We start from the raw sequence: 18,346 nt of genomic DNA, 5'->3' as shown, positions 1-18,346 counted from the left end.
CCTGCCCTCTAAGGTAAGTTTATTTTAAACCCTAATGACAAAACTTTTTTAAAAATCAGAAAAATATATTTTTTTCTAACACATTTATTAATTTTAATTTAAATATGTGGGGTGTTTTTTCTATCTTTTATTTGTGTTTAGGTGTTTGGGGGGAGGGGGGGGTTCTTATTCATAATCCTACTTACGGTGTTCCCATTATTATGAATGAGAAAATACTTTACCTTGATTGGATGTCCAGGCCCACGTGACTCCAGCTCCAACTCCACGTACGTTCAGGCGTGCACGTGCTCTGATGCGCATGCAGAAGAGGCCTAAAACCCCAATCGCCGTTGGTAGCCCAGAACAGGGATTTCAGGGCCAACGTGTCTTTGTCATGCCAAAGCATCCTGAGGTGTTTAATCAACAATGCTGTTGGTTGGAGGAACGAGAAACAAAAGAGGAGTGTGGAGAAGAGTTAGAGGAAGTGAATAAAGGTAAGATTGAAGGGGCTAGGTTTTGAGAATATATATTAGAATATATATATTAGAAATTTGGGAAGCGATGCTAGGTGGTGGGCTTAAGGAAGTCACTTCCAAAGTGCTGAGGCATAATGACTTTGCCGCTGATGGTGGAGCAGAGGAGAGAAGGGGGAGGAACACATAGCAGGCCAAAGTCAAAAGAACAGAGCATGCAAGCTGGAATAAATTGCAGAGGCAGGACAATCGAGGCCATGAAGGGATTTATAAACAACAATGGGATTGGCTGTTGTGTGAGGAAGGCGAGTGATGCAAGGCTGTCTAACGAAAACTGTGAGAAGATGAATGATTAAGCTAAACTTCGGTAAGCAAAGTTCATCCAGTTCTTCTTATTGCTACATCATTAGATCTTCATTACTGTAATTGCTGGTAATTGTAAGTTGCTGATTGTAATTATAGAGTTCTCAGCAGTTAGCCTGCTAACTGTCATTAAAAAATCAAAGTATATATAACATATGTTTTAAATATACTCAAGTTTTTCTCTGCTCAAAGTGAACTGTTGATAGAATTATGGATAATGATGATGCCTGATGCTGCAGTAAGGCCCAACGTAATTTCAGGGTTTGGCATGAACAGTAGGGTAAAAGTTTAACAAGGTAGATCTAGATATATCGACAATATATTAAAAGTCCTGCATAAATTTCATACTTCCAATAAGCTTCCTCGTATATACTGTCACACTCTATCCATCACACTTCATCTTACCATCTGATTCATTGTGAGCAATGCCATAAAAGATCCAGCTGTATTCTGAAATTGGCACATCTATCATGCTCTTCAGATACCCATCGTACTTCAAAGAAAGAAAAGACTTACATAGAAACATAGAAAATAGGTACAGGAGTAGGCCATTCGGCCCTTCGAGCCTGCACCACCATTCAATAAGATCATGGCTGATCATTCCTTCAGTACCCTTTTCCTGCTTTCTCTCCATACCCCTTGATCCCTTTAGCCGTAAGGGCCATATTTAACTCCTTCTTGAATATATCCAATGAACTGGCATCAACAACTCTCTGCAGTAGGGAATTCCACAGGTTAACAGCTCTCTGAGTGAAGAAGTTTCTCCTCATTTCAGTCCTAAATGGCCTACCCTTTATCCTAAGACTGTGTCCCCTGGTTCTGGACTTCCCCATCATCAGGAACAGTCTTCCCGCATCTAACCTGTCCAGTCCCATCAAAATCTTGTAAGTTTCTATGAGATCCTCTCTCATCCTTCTAAACTCCAGTGTAAAAAGGCCCAGTTGATCCAATCTCTCCTCGTGTGTCAGTCCCGCCATCCCGGGAATCAACCTGGTGAACCTTCGCTGCACTCCCTCAAGAACAAGAACGTCCTTCCTCAGATTAGGAGACCAAAACTGAACACAATATTCCAGGTGAGGCCTCACCAAGGCCCTGTACAACTGCAGGAAAACCTCCCTGCTCCTATACTCAAATCCCCTAGCTATGAAGGCCAACATACCATTTGCCTTCCTCACCGCCTGCTGTACCTGCATGCCAACTTTCAATGACTGATTAACCATGACACCCAGGATTCGTTGCACCTCCCCCTTTCCTAATCTGCCGCCATTCAGATAATATTCTATCTTCGTGTTTTTGCCCCCAAAGTGGATAACCTCACATTTATCCACATTATACTGCATCTGCAATGTATTTGCCCACTCACCTAACCTGTCCAAGTCACCCTGCAGTCTTTTAGCGTCGCCCTCACAGCTCACACTGCCACCCAGTTTAGTGTCATCTGCAAACTTGGAGATATTACACTCAATTCCTTCATCTAAATCATTAATGTATATTGTAAAGAGCTGGGGTCCCAGCACTGAGCCCTGCGGTACTCCACTAGTCACTGCCTGCCATTCTGAAAAGGACCCGTTTATCCCGACTCTCTGCTTCCAGTTCTCTATCCACGTCAGTACATTACCCCCAATACCATGTGCTTTGATTTTGCACACCAATCTCTTGTATGGGACCTTGTCAAAAGCCTTTTCAAAGTCCAAATACACCACATCCACTGGTTCTCCCTTGTCCACTCTACTAATTACATCCTCAAGAAATTCTAGAAGATTTGTCAAGCATGATTTCCCTTTCATAAATCCATGCTGACTTGGACCAATCCTGTCACTGCTTTCCAAATGCGCTGCTATTTCATCTTTAATAATTGATTCCAAAATTTTCTCCACTACTGATGTCAGGCTAACCGGTCTATAATTACCCGTTTTCTCGCTCCCTCCTTTTTTAAAAAGTGGTGTTGCATTAGCTACCCTCCAGTCCATAGGAACTGATCCAGAGTCAATAGACTGTTGGAAAATGATCACCAATGCATCCACTACTTCTATGGCCACTTCCTTAAGTACTCTGGGATGCAGACTATCAGGCCCCAGGGACTTATTGCGTTTCTATCGTGTCTTTCACAACCACCAGACATCTCAAAGCACTTTACAGCCAATGAAGTGCTTTTGGAGTGTAGTCACTGTTGTAATGTGGGAAACACAGCAGCCAATTTGCGCACAACAAGCTCCCACAAACAGCAATGTGATAATGACCAGATAATCTGTTTTTGTTATGTTATTTGAGGGCTAAATATAGACCAGGACACCAGGGATAACTCCCCTGTTCTTCTTCGAAATAGTGCCCTGAAATCTTTTACGTCCACCTGAGAGAGCAGACGAGGCCTCAATTTAACATCTCATCTGAAAGATGGCACCTTCGACAATGCAGCACTCCCTCAGCACTGCACTGGGGTGTCAACCTTGATTTATGTGCTCAGGTCCCTGGAGTGGGACTTGAACCCACAATCTTCTGACTCAGAGACGAGTGTGCTACCCACTGAGCCATGATGTCATATGCTGTCCAATGCAAAGGGCTGCATTCGAATCACCTAATTCACTCAGATTTTACATTCATAAAACAGCGCTCCATTTCAATTGGAGAACTTTACAAATTGCCAGTCAAAGGTCAGAACAAAAAAAAAACAATTATTAAGCACAAAGCATTTCCCATAAAAACTAATCAACAATCACCAGTCAGCAATGTGTACCAATAAAAGAGCCAGAAACACAAGCAATCAAATTGCTCTAAATACCTTTTGCAAAATATTTTCAGTCACCATTTTTCCTTCTTCAGCATTTCAACTATAGGTTCAAGATAAAGTTTTAAATGAATGAAAACATGATAAAGTACATATTTCACAGTAATATATTATATATATGTATCAAATTATGTGCAATAAACTTATCTATAAAATTATCTTTTCTTTCTTTGAGCAGCTTCATTGATGTTTTTTACTTGGAGACCTCTGCCTCTTTCAAAGCTTGGGCTTGGCCTTAGCAGAGTAGATTTTCCTGTTCCTGTGTTTGGGTGTATTGGACCAATCGACATTGTGCACTGAGAAAATTGGGCCATGTTGTTTGCATCCAATGGCACAGGAGATCTGCTGGAAATACAATAACAATTGTACATCTAGCACATATTTCCTATGACTCACACTACACTTCCATTGCACACAGCCATAGCCAAAGATCTTCACAATGTTTGATTACGTACCCGAGTCTTCGAGTGAGATTTCGATGCACAACCTTCTGACTCAGAGGTGAGAGAGTTTAGGGGTATATGGCTTGTTACACAGCCTTGCCACGGAATCCATGGCCACGCCCCCTTCCAATGACCATAGCACGAGACCAAAAGGTGGGTAGAAGCACTCCATCATCATAAGAACATCATCAATCTGGAAAGAGGCCTGCACTGTACTCAGACCCAAATAGGTCTGTCAGCCCGAACTCCAATCATGCACAACAAAGTACCCCTAGGGCACTTGCCACAAGTGAAATCTGAACCTAAATGAGAAGGATATCATCAGCCTGGATCAGCTTCTCCATAAGGGGAAGATCTTGTCCTTCTAGCAGCTAATAAATACATTTAACCTCAGTCAACAGCTAGTTCCAGAGTGCACACTTCCTGTAGGGACAAATGACATTCCACAACTTCGAACAATAACCAGTCCCTCTGGAACGGCACATCCTGCACACAAAAGGCACACATAAACATAGAATTACTTAGAACGTTCATCACAGAAAAAAGCCATTTGGTCCAACTGGTCCCTGCTGGTATTTATGCTCCACACAAGCCTCCTTCCATCATACTTCATCTTACCCTATCACAATATCCCTGTATTCCTTTTGCCCTCAGGTACTTATCGAGCTTTCCTTTAACTGCATCTATGCTATTCATCTCAACTACTGCATGTGGTAGCAAAGTTCACATTCTAACCACTCGCTGGCTAAAGAAGTTTCTCCTGAATTCCTGATTGAATTTATTAGTGACAATCTTACATTTATGACTCTTAACTTTGGACTCCCCCCACAAGTGGAAACATTGGGGCTGAAATTCAGGGTCTCAGAAAGACCCGTTACTGCCCGTTTGCGACGGCCATGCATCGGAATCCCGTGGCCGCCGCTTTGTGATCAAATGCTCGCCCAGACCCAAATTCAGGTCGGGGATTTTTCGGCCTGGACCCGATTCTGCCCCGATGCTGATGACCGCCGCAAGCGCATCATCAGAACGCGCACCGCCATTCTCCCTCACCTGCAAAATTAACCGAGCGAAATTCAGCACAAAAAAATCGATGACCTGCCGGGCAGTGTCCCCGACAGCATTTCCTGTCTGAGGACCTTATCCGGGGTGCGTGCTGCCCGGCAGTGCGGTGGCCCTTCAAGGGGAGGGTCCATTGCTGCGGCCGCCATAATTTATTTTTGACGGCCGACTTTCCAATCGGCTGGCAAGATACTGCCCACGGGTTCGGCCAGGCCACCAACGGGCAGCCTGGCTGCCCCCTCTTGAGTTCCAGGTCACTGGCCCAGCCGAAACCCTCCCTGGTGGCTCAGTGGTCAAAGATAAAAAGTGACATATTCTCTCCCCTTTGACGGAGGGGAGAGAGCGTGGTGACGCACACGCGCTGTGACATCACCACCGTGCCACTGCTGATTGACAGCGGCGGAGTCCCGGTCCCGACCCAAATCCAACCCCTCAGCTTGCCTTCCTGTCGATCTCCCGCCCCCACATTGGCCGACTTCCGGTGGGACTTTGAAAAAATTTCAAAGTCCTGAAAATCGATCATGGCCTCATGGATCCCAGTGGTAAAAGCAGGTGAGAAACTCATAGGTGTGACAGCTTTCGTGCGTACCTGAGTTCTGGCCCCATCTTCTCTACCAAACCCCTTCATAATTTTAAAGGCCTCTGTCAGGTCACCATGCTCTTTTCTAGAGAAGAGCTCCAGTCTTTTGTGATAGTTATAACCTCTCAGTTCTGGTATAATTCTTGCAAATCTTTTTTGCACCTTCTTCAGTGCCTCTAAATCTTTTTTGTATTTATGGAGACCAGAACTGTGTAGTCTAACCAAGGATCTATACAAGTTTAACATAACTTCTCTGCTTTTCAATTCCATTCCTCGAAAAATGAACCCCAGTGCTTTGTTTGCATTTTTTAGGGACTTGTTAACCTGTGTTGTTACTTTTAATGATTTATGAATCTGTTCCCCTCAGTGCCTGTGCCCCTCTACCCCATTTAGATTCTTACTTTCCAAGAAATATGTGGCCTTCTTAATCCTCCAACCAAAATGTACCACCTCACACTTATAAACATATATCTGACATGTAAACTGTTTTCATCTCCACAGCAACAGACCACGCAACAGTCTAAAGTAAGTCTGGGAAAAGCAAAGAACAGAGAAAGAATGGAAGAAAACTATCACTTGAAGCAAATTATGTGATGTCACTGAACATACTACAATGCGCGGAAGATTCACAGTTTCCACCTCTCCATATTGGATGAATACTGGAGAGAATGTCGCCAAATTGGCACGCTCTTGCACAGTTTCATTTCCTGCCCCCAATCTAACCATTCTGGACAGCAATCCAGGACATTGCAAGCACTATGACCAACACTGAGATCTCTTCAGATCTACTGTCCTGTCTGCTGGCCCCGTCCCCAAGGATGCGAGGACCATCTCAAACTCACAGACCAGCACAACACTTGCTCCTCGTAGCAAGAAGATGTATCCCTCTGCCATGAAGAAAGTATGGGTCCAAGTTCCAACTTGCCTGGCACTGTCTGAAAGCAATGAGAACACAGCACACGAGATGTGCACGTGACCTTTGAGCAGACCATCATTACCATGGGAGGACAAGCTACAGGCACTGCTGGAGGTGTTCAAGTGGGTGAAGAAAGTGAGAGAAAGTCCTAGTGCTGCCTGACCCTTAAAGGCAGCAGTTTTGTAAAAGGAGCAGATTAAATGTAAGCTCCATGAGAGACTCAAAGGTTCTTCTAAATTACAAAGTCAATAGGGCAGGATTTTTATAGTGCCATCTTCTGATAAATTGTGCTAAATTTTCAATTTAATTTATGCCTGCCAGAAGCTTTGAGTTGCATGTCAGTGGTCCTCCTGTTATCTTAAAAGTTCCATCCCCTGTGACTAAGTTGATGTTGCTGTGCAAAGACCATTAGTGAAAATATAGGCCAATTCTTGTTAGGTGGTGTTCATGAAGCTGCAGCAACTATGCCTGCAACGCAGCATTTCAGAGATGTACGTATCATTTGCTATTCTCCTGTAACAGACCCTAAAACACATCATTATTGAAATACAGTACCTATTAAATAATGTGGTTACTCTTTATATCAAGCATCATCAATTTATCTCATAATCATAAAACTTTGTTATTTCGTTCAATTACAAGGATGAATAAAGACAATGGCATCCATTGAAACTCATCCCTCTGGTACCACAACTCCTAAAGCATCCAGCTGCATTTTGAATGTCCCTAATATTTTTGACTACTTCTTTTTCCCTTCTTCCCAACATTTACAGCAAAGTTACAGTGCCAAAGAACAATTTATAAAACAAAAAATATAATTTGAAATGTTTTGTTCTTGCAGTTTATAGTGATATCTGAGTCCCTTGATGGAATGATTAATCTCTAACTCGCACCTCAATTTCATTATAGAACATTATGTAAGCACTCCTACAGTCAAAATTCAAGCTGGACTTTCTGGTCTAAAATTTCTTCACTGACGCAATAACTGGTACGAATATGGCAGTGCAGGTTTGCCACCTGCCCAAAGTAACTGACGCTGACCCTGGTTAATTCTTCAAAGGCTGTGTCCATTTAAATATTCCAGTGGTATTGCCACCCACGCTTGAAAGCTCACCATTGGGGAAAGGGGAGAAGATACAGGAACTGACTAATGCTACTGCAGTATTCCAAAGGCTGTAGCAGCCTGAAGGACCAGACAGCAACCCAAGCTTAAACAACATTGTTGTCCCCACTGAAGAAGCAAACATCAAATCATTAGGGAATGTCCATTTGGCTTTTCTCTATCCATTCAAGTGCCTGCCGCCTGCTGTCCCAGCTTTCTTCGAGAATAGGAGCCTCAAGCTGCCCTCATTGTCTCTATGTTCACCTATCTGCAGATGCCTGTGGATGGGCACAGAGTACCTCTTACACGGCCTGAACAACCTCGCATCCTTTTTGTTGGCCTTCCTTTCCTTCCAGAGAGAGAGTGCTTCCATTAGAAATCCATTGGTGCCAGTCATGGTGTGAGGAAGGGCAGAAGCTAACCCAGATTTGGCATAAAGACTCAAGAGAACCTCAGTGCCAACAGAGGAAAATTGGGGACAAGAGTGGCTGAAAAACACTCAACTTAACCTAATCATGACCTTCCATATAATTACAACCCTGACTGCCTCTTTCACATGGGCATGATCACGATCTGACATCCTGTATCCTGGAACAGTGGGAAGTAGCATGAAGGATAGCCCCACCATCAATATTTAAATGAAGGGTCCATCCATTTGAGGCAAGTGCTTCAACATAAGAACATAAGAAATAGGAGCAGGTGTAGTCCATTTGGTCCCTCGAGCCTGCTCCGCCATTCAATAAGATCACGGCTGATCTGATCTTGGCCTCAACTCCACTTCCCTGCCCTCTCCCCATAACCCTTGACTCCCTTATTGTTCAGCCACTACTTGTCCAGCCCCTACAAACTACATGGACCACAATGTGGGATTCCCTGAATATATTTAAGGCTGAGATAGATAGATTTTTAGAGTCTAGGGGAATCATGGGATATGGAGATCGGGTGGGAAAGGTGGAGTTGAAATCAATGATCAGCCATGATCTTATTGAATGGCGGAGTAGACTCGAGGGGCTGAATGGCCTATTCCTTCTCCTATTTCTTATGTTCTTAAGTCCCAGTGGGACATTTTCTGCCAGCAACCATCAGCGGAAAATCCAGGTTATTTTCAATGAGAAGATATGCACATAAATACTTCACAGCCAATGAAGTAATATTGAAGTGTAGTCACTGTTGTAATGTAGGAAAACACGATGGAAACAAGTTCTAGACAGTCTCCACCAGCTACAGCAGAACACTTATATTTAGAAAGCTGTTTTCTTCTGAAATCAGATACACAGTAGCATACTTTGGTAAAATAAATGTTACATTTGGATTATTATTCTGTTTAAATTATGATTTCTGTGGCTTGAGTAGAAAAATGATCACTTTTCAGATATTTGTGGGACTTCAGCCCACTAACTAATTCATAGAAGGGATGATTCTGCGATCTAGCGCCTCCGGTGGGCAGAGGTGCCGACTGCACACCCGTGATTTCCCAAGATACCTTGCCCTGTGAGCGCTGCTCCCTGCTGGGAGCCTTTAAATCGATCCAAACAAAACTAAACGACTATTTTCAAATAATTAACATCAGTTGCATGCCACAAAAAGGTCTTAAGATATAGTAATCTTAGGACATGCACGCTTCTGATAGTGTCATCTATGGCTCAATGGGTAGCACTCTCACTCTGAGTCGAGAAGGTCATGGGTTCAAGCCCCACTTTGGAGACGAGCACATAATGCAGGCCGACATTTCAGTTCAGTACCGAGGGAGTACTGCACTGTCAGAGATGCTGCCTTTTGGATAAGACATTAAACCAAGGCCCCAAATGCCCTCGCAGGTGGATGCAAAAAAATCACACAGCACTATTTAAAGAAGAGCAGGGGAGTTCTCCCTGGTGTCCTGGTCAACAGTTATCCCTCAACCAACACCTAATACCGATGATCTGGCCATTTATTCCATTGCTGTTTGTGGGAGCTTGCTGTGTGTAAATTGGCTGATGTGTTTCCTACATTACAACGGTACCTACACTTCAAAAGTACTTCCTTGGCTGTAAAGCGTTTCCGACGTCCAAAGGTCATGAAAGGCGCTATATAAATGCAAGTTCTGTCTTTCTTTTTTAAGTGTCAGGAAATCGCAGGAAACTGTGGATAACAAAATCACGGGCTGTACACCAGTGATATCCCGAGATACACTCCCCGTGAGCGTTGCTCCTGATTGGAAGGCCTGAAATCGAATCGAAACAACGCACAACAACTTTACACTTTTTTTCAAATAATTAACAAAGTTTCATTCCACAAAAAGGTCTTTGCACCTGAACTTTCCTCTGCATGTTAGGACGGACAATATTCTGCGTGCTGAGCGCTAAAAGCATGAGAAAATTGGGAAAGTGGTCCACATGGATCAAGTTGAAGTATTTACCCGTTATGCTTGGATGAACAATTCTGTACAATGGTGGGGGGGGGGGGGGGCAACGGAAAGGGTTGTGGTGCATTGGAATCATATGTCTGCACCAGCTCTCCTGGAGTCAATTGTACATTCAAAGTAAGTTTGTAAACATCTCCAGAACACGACTTGTTCCAATACGGGGGTTGTACAATCTCGCTCGCACTGCTATGCTAAATGGTTTGGATTGGAAAGGGTTAAGGCCGCAGCTGCCTGCCTTTGTGCTGTAGAGTTATGTACAAAACTGTTCTCATTGCTGCATGAAGTCAGCTGTCATTATTACAATGGCTTGACGGCAGTTTGATATGCGCCACACTGAGAGCCTTAGCTGCTGACAGCCTGAAAGCCCCTTGATTAGGATTTGTCTTTCAATGCATGTGGGGTAAAAAAAAAAGAAAAAAAGAACAATGCTCAGTCGATTCACACAGTCAGCACCCATGTCCTTAACGACACTCCACTAAAACTTAGCATCCCAGAAAAACATGCTCCACTTATCTGAAGTGCTCCCGCCTGTAATTAATGAGAGCTGCTTTGTATCTTTTAATTTGGCTCACTAAATCTATCAATTGTGTAGCCAAATTTCTGTCTTTATTAACCAAGAATAATTTGTTCATCTTTATTGTTTATAGGACACGCAGCATTTGTGTTGTGTTTATTAATATGATTTTGAAGAAAAAGAATCGCCAAGCACCCCACTCCATTTGACGTCACCACAGCAAATTCATTCGACGAGTACAGCAGCGATGAGTGTTAAGCTGACCTCAGTTGTTCCATAAACATTTCTAACTTCACATGATAATTGTGTCACTCGTAATGTTCCTTTTAGGATTTTTTAAAACCAGTCACATAATATCTTATTTAACCTGCTTTAAAAAAAGTGAATTTTTTAGACCTGTGCATGCAGCCTGGGTGTTTGAATTAAATATGCTCTGAAATACTTAGCTGTACTTAAGGTTTCTTTTCTGAAGCCAATTATCACAGTATGGGATCATGAAAAATTAAAACATTTATCGCATTCTTTCAAATGCTGGTTAAAAGTGTCTCATTAATTAGGCAACTGTTTTTTTGTAGCTATTTATCTGTGGCGTCTGTGACTGAAATATATAAAAGGAGGTGCTGTTTCTGTCGCAGTGAAAATAAACTTTTAAAGGAATGCTAAGCGGGCTTATTTTTCCTTGTATCTTTAAAATCTGGTGAAGTACTCGATGAAGAAGGATACTGTGCCTTTAAATCTACAGTGAGCGATAAAGCAAAGTTTCCATTTTGCAGTTGAGTAGTTGCAACATAATTCCAGGGCAAGTGAACCTCATACCAGCTGTAGAATGTAAATGAGCCCTCTCTAAAAAACTAATATCTGAAAACAGAGCCCTAATCCCCATGGAATTGACCGTCATATGACATAGTGATTTAATCGCCTGCCACACCTCTCGTTCATGGGACAAAAGGATTTTACCCACAGGAGCACACTGAAAAGCAAATCAAGATGGGATCAGCTGTGCTCAAGCCACCACAGGTTCCACTGAGCAGTCTCCCGGGGGGTGTAGGACCTGATCGGCCGTGTGGGAAACCTGCGGCCCAGCCTTCTCACACATTGTTCCCCGATCCGTTAATGCCACAAAAGATATGTCGGCTATTGTGGCAGCAACAACTGAGACCCGAGTAGACGTTCATGGCTTTACTCAAGAGGGATGGACAGGACTGGGGGCTGATGCTTATCATTGAAAGGAATTTAATCCATTTCAGGCTTCTCATTAAACCGTGGCTGATCACTGACTACGGTGGTTAAATATCCACCATTTTCATCAACCGCTGATAGCTGAGAGCGACTAATGGCAGCCAGGGCTCGTCATCTTCAGCTATGTAGATTAGTGATTGTTACTGATTAACATGTGAGACCGGGAAGTCTAAAATAGCAGAGCAGGAGTGAAGAGAGATACTCACAGATGGAAGAGCAGTTAACCATTTCGCTTCCCAACTATTTTTTTTTACATAAAATGATTTTGATTTCTTCTTTGGAGAAGTGTTTAAATACATACGTTAACCCCTTAGGAGCTGCATAAGCCTTTTCTTGCACTGCAAACCAGTCTCAAAGCAGCACACTTGTGTCTGTTTATTTCAAGTTATACAGCTTCTTACTCATTCCAGTTGAATTATTTTTTTGGTTGAAATTTACAGAACCCTTGCCCTAGACAGTAAGTTCTGACCTTTCCAGGGCTGTGAGGAGGATATAGCAGGTGGTCAGCTTCCGCACCCCCCTCCCCCCCCGGCTCCCAGGCGAAAGATTGGAGGGGCAGGAACACGCACCTCTTCTTGTACACTTGGGACTCAATGGCTAGCTCATTTGTGCTATTGATAGCAGCTTTGGGGCCAGATAGTATATCTACCTTTTTAGCAAGAGAACAGCATAAAAATCTGAGGGTAAATTTTCAAAAACTCCACTCTCAGTATGCAGTGTTGGTCGATAGGAAACAAGGACTAAAACATTGGCTCACTCTAAAGGATAAATGAACAAAAAATGGGGGAACACCACAAAATAACAGCCGGCCTTCCACATCTAATTCTCCAACCAGTTCTCCTGTTGAGATTCCAAGATTTTAAAATTTGCCTCCTGTAGAGCATGAGAGAAATTATTTTTTTTAAATAAAAACAGATTCAGAGTTGAGACAATAGAAATAGTACCTCGTTTTAAGGACCTCGGTTACAATAGGCTTAAAGAGCTGCAGCTTTTTACTCTAGAAAAGCTATTAGACTTCAAGGACATTCCTCCTAATCTGAGGAAGAATGTTCTTGCTATTGAGGGAGTGCAGACTGATTCCTGGGATGGCTGGACTGACATATGAGGAGAGACTGGATCGACTGGGCCTGTATTCACTGGAATTTAGAGGGGATCTCATAGAAACATATAAAATTCTGACGGGACTGGACAGGTTAGATGCAGAAAGAATGTTTCCGATGTTGGGGAAGTCCAGAACCAGGGTACACAGTCTCACAGTCTAAGGATAAGAGGTAAGCCATTTAGAACTGAGATAAGGAGAAACTTCTTCACTCAGAGAGTTGTTAACCTGTGGAATTCCCCATCACAGAGAATTGTTGATGCCAGTTCATTGGATATATTCAAGAGGGAGTTCGATATGACCTTTATGGCTAAAGAGATCAAGGGGTATGGAGAGAAAGCAGGAAAGGGGTACAGAGGTGAAGGATCAGCCATGATCTTATTGAATGGTGGTGCAGGCTCGAAGGGCCGAATGGCCTACTCCTGCACCTATTTTCTATGATTGAGGTGTTTAAAATAATGAAAGGTTTAGATCGGTGCATGTCGATAGATCATTCAAACTAGATAGGTCAGGAATGACCAGGGACACAAGTTATTTCAGCACGGAGTTAGGGTCAGTGGTAGGTGATACTACTTTTGGCACTGGAACATGTTGACAGCACATACAATGAGTGCAGACTTGCTCCAACATTCAAAATGGAGCTAGATAAATTCCTGAGTGGCCAACATAGCAACAACAACCACCTACCTTTAAATAGCACCTTTAACGTAGTAAAATGCCTCGAGGTGCTTCACAGATTATGAAACAAAATTTGACACCGAGCCATCTAAGGGGATTATTAGGGAAGGTCAAGTAGGTTTTAAGGAGTGTCTTAAAGGAGGAAAGAGAGGGAGAGAGGCAAAGTGGTTTAGGGAGGGAGTTCAGAGCTTAGGGCCTTGGCAGCTGAAGACAGCTGAAGACTTGACCACCAATGGTGGAGCGATTAAAATCGTGAATGCACAAGAGGCTAGAATTGGAGGAGCGCAGATATCTCAGAGGGATGTAGAGCTGGAAGAGGTTACAGAGATAGGGAGGGGCAAAGCCATGGAGAGATTTGAAAACAAGGATGAGAATTTTAAAATCAAGCCATTGCTTAACTGGGAGCTTATGTAGGTCAGCGAGCACAGGGGTGATGGGTGAATGGGACTTGGTGCGAGTTAGGACACAGGCAGCAGAGTTTTGGAAGAGCTTCAGTTACGTAAATAAGCTGGGGTTGTTCTCCTTGGAGCAGAGAAGGTTGCGAGGAGATTTGGTAGAGGTGTTCAAAATCATAATGAGTCTAGACAGAGTAGATAGAGATAGATTGTTCCCATTGGCGGATAGGTTGAGAACCAGAGGACACAGATTTAAGGAGATTGGCAAAAGAACCAAAGGCAACATGCGGGAAAACATTTTTACGCAGCAAGTGATTAGAATCTGGAATGAACTGCCTGAAAGGGTGGTGGAGGCAGATTCAATCATGGCTTTCAAAAGGGAATTGGATAAGCACCTGAACGAAAAGAATTGTAGGGCTACGGGAAAGGGCGGGTGAGTGGGATTAGCTGAAGTATCTTGCAGAGTGCTGGCACTGGCTTGACTGGCCAAATGGCCTCCTTCTGTGCTGTAACTATTCTATGATTCTAGGTTTATGGAGAATGGGAGGCCGGCCAGGAGTGCGCTGGAATAGTCAAGTCTAGAGGGAGCAAGGGCACAGATGAGGGTTTCAGCAGCAGATGAGCTGAGGCAGGGGCGGAGTCCAGCAATGTTAAGGAGTTGGAAATAGACGGTCTTAATTTTGGCATGGACATGTGGTCGGAAGCTCATCTTGGGGTCAAATACGACACCAAGGTCGCAAACAGTCTCGTTCAGCCGCAGAGAGTTGCCAGAGAGAGGGGTGGAGTCGGTAGCTAGGGAATGGTGCTTGTGGCAGGGACCGAAGACAATGGCTTCCATCTTCCCAATATTTAGGTGGAGGAAATTTGTGCTCATCCAGTACTGGATGTTAGACAAGCAGTCTGATAACTTAAAGACAGTGGTGAGATCAAAAGAGATGGTGGTGAGGTAGAACTAGGTGTCATCTACATGTGGAAACTGATGCTGTGTTTTTGGATGATGTCGCCAAGGGGTAACATGTAGATGAGAAATAGGAGGGGGCCAAGGATAGATTCTTGGGGGTCACCAGAGATAACGGTGCGGGAGCAGGAAGAGAAGCCATCGCAGGTGATTCACTGGCTACGACTGGATAAATAAGAATGGAACCAGGCGAGTGCAGTCCCACCCAGCTGGATGATGGAGGAGGATGGAGTGGTCAACCGTGTCAAAGGCTGCAGACAGGTCGAGAAGGATGAGGAGGGATAGTTTACCACAGTCACAGTCACATAGGATGTCATTTATGACTTTGATAAGAGGCGTTTCGGTTCCGAGGTGGAAACTTGACTGGAGGGATTCAAATATGAAGTTCTGGGAAAGGTGGGCATGGGTTTGGAAAGCGACAGCATGTTTCAGGACTTGGGAGAGGAACGGGAGGTTGGAGTTGGGACTGCAGTAATTACACAGCGATAGTAGGTAGGGTAGGCATTAGGGGATGTGTCTCCCAGTCATATTAGTCTCCTGGAACCTGTCAAATTGCCTTCATGGGTCGGAGAGGAGTGTGCAGAATTTACACCATGACAGTATAAAATGTCTTTCTTCATACATTTATAAAAGTAAAACATTTTTGATGTTTTGTGAAAGAAAGAAGGTAAGTGCCTCAAACTTATTACATTTCTCTCTTCTATATTCCCACCCCGTGTCATGTATTCCTCTCTGGTTGAGAGGGTAAGCAGGCCAACCTTCCCCTACACTTCATAGCCACACTGTAACCTGCTACTAGAAAGTGCACAAAGGCAGCCAATATTAATTAGCCCGTTCTCTCTTTCGAGAAGTGATTCTGACTCTGCTCTGTGTTTCTCTGCTACCGAACTGCTAGCTTCAGAGCAGCAGAGGCACAGGCCTGAAACGGGTCTCCCTGACCATACCTTCGGTCAGGAAATGGTACATGGTGGAAGGGAGCTAAAGAGGAGATAGAACCATAGCCAAAAAAAATTGAATTCCTCTTTTAAGGTTTTGCATTCTTTGCTTAACTCTTTCTGAGCTGCCTTACCATTTTTGATCCAACTTGCCAAATAAGGAAAACGTTTAAACTTCTGTTTCAGGAATCCAAAATGTTCTCTTTCAGATGCCGACCGTCCAGCTATGCATTAACCAGATTTTATTTCTGAATTTCCACTTTCCTTGGATTTGTTCCTGTTGTGCTCTATGACGTTCAGTGCATGTTGGCGAACAATGCATTATTTATGGGACCCAGCTAATTGAACTCCACTAATATTCTACAAATTTCTTCCCCCAGTTACCGATACATAATTCCTTTGGATGGCCAACGTGTTGGGGAATATCTGGTCTGTCGAAGGGTTCTCAGACTCTGGGATAAGAAGCCCACCCACCTCCAAAAAGAGTATCACTAACATGCATTACTTTACATATGTTTTTCTCATCAGTGAATAGTTATTTTGCTAGTGAGTGTTTTAAGGTCTTGGCACACTTTAAAAAAACTCATTGTGGAGTGTTAACGACTGTGGTAAAGTTATTAAAGAATAGTATATGCTGTAGTTTTAAAATATCAAATGATCATTCAATAATGGGTCCCATAATTGTCAAACCTTTGGTTCATTAAACCAAATGTTTAAAGATATACCTCAGTAATTAACTCACTGATTTATTAAATTAGATGTTTAAAAACAGATTCCATTACTAATTAAATCTTTGAGTACTGAATGTTCCCAACACTTTACAGAATACAACTTTTATTGCCTAACAGCTACAAGAATTAAGTCAACAGAACTCTTAATGTAGGTTATTATAAAGTAGACAAAGCTGAAGCAATTCAATCTCAGGATATAACGTTTAATAAGAAGGGAACACACTATGACATGGGTCATAAAATCTGGCACAGGAATTGCTATTCGATCCTTGTATGAAGGCTGCCATTAAAGAAGCTTAAACACCAATGGTGCTTAAAGGGGCACAGTTGGCACCAAAAACTATTGACAAATTCTTTTTTGTTTGTTTGCCCAGACACTTGATAATGTATTTGGGCCACTGTCCTTGCAACATTACGCATTACTATATTGGTTGTTTGTGGTGTTATTGTGACAAAAATGATGCATGCCTGTTCTGGCTATGAAATTTTCAGTCTCTGGAGATGAAGGCAGTGTCTCTTTAAATAATATATATGTTACCATTATATAGTGAATTAAGTCTTTTCATTTCAAGATGCAAGCACAAGGTTTTATTTTTATCTACAATTCTACAATTTGGGTTGGTTACCAGCTATGCCTGGGGGAAAAACAGCAGCAAATTTCAGAACCTTGCAATTAAAAAAAATTAATTCATGGGATGTGGGTGTCACTGGCAGGGCCAGCAATTATTGCCCTTGAGAAAGTGGAAAGCCTTCTTGAACCGCTGCAGTATGCATTTTAACAGAATGCATGCATAATTAATATTTTCACCAAAAATAAATGGTTGGAGAAGAACAAGACTGAACTTATCCAGCAGATTTTGCTATGCTTGTATTCCCACTATAGCGATATTCTGATTTTATATGGAAACACTTATTTAATCCAAAACCCATCAAGAAAAACTGCTTGGGTCTCATGGCAACTATGAAGGAGTAGAAGAGATTGATGTGCACTTGTAGGGCCAGGAGGATGACAGCAGAATTTGTGTATTATAATTTGTTTATTTATTTATCCACTTCAACACAAAATAGTAACTTCACGTTCAATTTGCAACTTTACTAAGTATTGTGTTGCTCTATGAATATAAGAAGTGTTTTACAATAGCAAACATTCAGGCAACAAGCTGGATGCTAGAAATAAAATAGAATTGATCATCAATTTTAGTTATAAAACACATATTCGTTACACAAGAATGATTTGCAGTGTTCAGATTTATATAGTCAAGTTTAGTTGAGAGAGAGATACATGCACTTTAGAGAATGGATGTCAAATAGCTCACTATACATAAAAAAAAACAAATGATCTGGTCATTATCACATTGCTGTTTGTGGAAGCTTGCTTGTACGCAAATTGGCTGCCGCGTTTCCTACATTACAACAGTGACTACACTCCAAAAAAAATACTTCATTGGCTGTAAAGCGCTTTGAGACATCCGATGGTCATGAAAGGCACTGTATAAATCCAAATCTTAATTTCTTTATACTTATAAGTAGCCTTTTCTCCCAACAAAAGGAATGCAGGATTCATCGAATCTCTCCTTACCTTTAAGAGTAATTTGGAGAAATGCATTGACTCTGCCTTGGTTTCAGGAAAGAAAACTAGAACAGGAAAAGCAGGGTGACCCTGCACACCCATAGCATAAGAATTGCCAGACAA

The 18,346-nt window shown here is 42.6% G+C and overlaps 1 long non-coding RNA gene across 1 annotated transcript in view; it reads right to left on the bottom strand.

Moving 5' to 3' along the window:
- Positions 1 to 3,872: 3,872 nt before the first annotated feature.
- The window catches only part of LOC139226766 (uncharacterized), a 59,936-nt gene continuing 45,462 nt past the window's right edge, over positions 3,873 to 18,346 (bottom strand). The window contains exon 3 of the long non-coding RNA XR_011587311.1: positions 3,873 to 3,942. This is a non-coding gene — a long non-coding RNA (uncharacterized lncRNA). The remainder of the gene's footprint in view (positions 3,943 to 18,346) is intronic.

Source organism: Pristiophorus japonicus, chromosome 16 (genome assembly GCF_044704955.1).
Source record: "Pristiophorus japonicus isolate sPriJap1 chromosome 16, sPriJap1.hap1, whole genome shotgun sequence".
Classification (NCBI taxonomy): domain Eukaryota; kingdom Metazoa; phylum Chordata; class Chondrichthyes; family Pristiophoridae; genus Pristiophorus; species Pristiophorus japonicus.
This window is presented reverse-complemented; position numbering and strand designations above follow the sequence as displayed.